This window comes from Polypterus senegalus, chromosome 14, assembly GCF_016835505.1.
Source record: "Polypterus senegalus isolate Bchr_013 chromosome 14, ASM1683550v1, whole genome shotgun sequence".
NCBI lineage: Eukaryota > Metazoa > Chordata > Cladistia > Polypteriformes > Polypteridae > Polypterus > Polypterus senegalus.
The window spans coordinates 63,306,881-63,309,600 of NC_053167.1; positions in this window are offsets into that span (position 1 = coordinate 63,306,881).

Below are 2,720 nucleotides of genomic sequence, written 5' to 3' on the forward strand. Positions count from 1 at the left end.
CACTGTCCGGACACATTTTTTGCTTGCATCTGCAACTTTATGGCTTTGCTCACAGCTAAGCAGAGGTAGTAAATTCCTAGGAATTCCAGCTCATGTCCTAGGATATGAACTTCAACTTTGTTCATACATGCCTTTTCTCTGGAAAGGTATCAGTAAATTCCTGTATATAAGAAAGGAGCTTATTACCATAAGTCTGCAGGAGAGTGCAATGATCAAGTCATCATTTACATTTATTTGCTTAGCACATGCTTTTATCCAAAGCAACTTACAAAAGAAGTCAACATAATCAAGTAACATCAGTCTGGGACGAGAACAGGCCATTCAGCCCAACAAGCTCATTCATCCTATTAACCTGGAAGGTCCAAAACTACATCAAGTCGAAATATGAAAGCCCCTAAAGTCCACCACTCGACTTGCCAATTCATTCCAAGTGTCTGTGATTCTTTATGTGAAGAAAAACTAACATTTGTGCAAAATCCACCCTTAACAAGTTTCCAACCATGCCCCGTGTTTTTGTTGTAGAATTTATTTTAAATTAATGACTCAGATCTGTTGTGCGGATTCCTTTCATAATTTTAAATACTTCAGTCCTGTCCCCTGTTTGCATGAGCTGAAAAGGTTAAACTTCTTCAGTCTCTCTTCATAGCTCACACCTCTTAGTTCAGGAATCAGCCTGGATGTTCTTCTCAGGATTTTCTCCACCGCTGTTACATCTTTTTTTGTAATATAGAGACCAAAACTGAACATAGTACTCCAGGTGAGGCCTTACTAGTGAGTTGTAGAACTTGAGCATAACCGCCCTTTACTTGTATTCCACACATTGTTATTTATTACATAACACTTCAATAGCTTTCTTGATCTCCTTAATACACCGTCCGGAAACTTGATAGTGTAGAGCAGTGAAAGGCAACCTTTCCAAAGTCCAAAAAAGTCCAAAAATGTTCTTTTGCGGCGCACCTGAGGGACTGCCCATAAATAAAGTCATGACGACACAATCTATGTACAATCACCAATGAAAACAGTTAATTTTACAAGTTTGAAAGATATTTTATTAATAAAGGAATCAACGGATAAATCTTAAATTTAATTAAAGTGAACGTTGAGATTGTTTTTCAGCACATATGAGATTGATGCAAGGATCAATTTTCGAAAGACAGACGCGCATTTCCTTGTCGATCATTTGAAGTCTCTCGCGTTTCTTAGACTTCATTTCCGTAAGTGTTCCGTTATCTGTTTTTCCAACATAAAATTTTTTTTTAAACATCTTTTTAATCAACCAAAAGTTCAATAACACTAGCAATTTTAAATATTTTACAAAAGTTTTTGAGGTGCCCCTAGAAAATTCCACGGCACACCGGTTGCCCAACAATGGTGTTGAGTCCACTATGACTCCTACATCCTTCTCAAGGTGTACCTTCAATTTTCAGACATCCCATTGTACAGGGTGGGCCATTTATATGGATACACCGTAATAACATGGGAATGGTTGGTGATATTAACTTCCTGTTTGTGGCACATCATTGTTTTTCTTCTGAAATTCCCAATAAGTTTGATGTGTCACATGACCCTCTTCCTATTGAAAAAACCAAAGTTGGATCCAAAATGGCTGACTTCCAAATGGCCACCATGGTCACCACCCATCTTGAAAAGTTTCCCCCCTCACATATACTAATGTGCCACAAACAGGAAGTTAATATCACCAACCATTCCCATTTTATTAAGGTGTATCCATATAAATGGCCCACCCTGTATATTCAAACCTAACATTTTCACTTCCTGCATGTAATACAATTTCATCAGCTACAAATCTGCCCAAGCTTATAAGCTCTCGAAATCTCTCTCCAATGATCTGGCTGATTCTACATCATCAGTCCTTTCACTTAGAGTGGTATCATCTGCAAACTTAACCAGCTCATATTTTGTCCAGATTGCTCTTTTTAATACACAAACAGCAGCCCCAGCACTGATCCCTGAGAAATATCACACTTAACATCACCTAATTCTGAAAACGTTCCCCTCACCCTAACCCTGTGCTTTCCATGTCTGAGCTAATTTTGTATCCACCTAAACACAGCACCTTGAATTTCCACTTCTTTTTAGTTTGATCATTAACCTGTCATGTGGGACCTTGGCAAAAGCCTTCTGAAAATCCTCTCTTATCATAAGCTTCTGTTGCTTCCTCATTGTTTTATCTTGGTAGAGTTATTTATATATATATATATATATATATATATATATATATATATATATATATATATATATAAATATAAATTGCTCTACTTTCCCCTCTTGTATTATTAATATTTAACCTTAGAATGCCTGATCTCACAGACACCACTGTATATAACTTATCCCCACCTTCCCTTCTATATCTATAACCTCAGGCAATTAGATGTAGTAAAAAGACAAGCAGGAGTTAAGTTACACATAAAATGTATTACTGATAATATTCATAAATAATAACAAAATGCAAAGTACATTTGAATATTGGCAACCATACAACCTGATAAAATGGTGATGTGTAATTCAGGTGGCACACAGACTTGTAGTTACTTAAAATGTCTCTAGTTAAGACATCATTGGTGCTCAGCTTTCTTCAGAACAGGCCTCAAGCCTGTCTCAATATAGCTGAAGCTGTGCTCTTCATTGTGCTGTTCTTGTCAGTTCATGGTGTGATGGTCTTCATCAGTTGTTAACAAGAGAAAGATACTTCTACATCA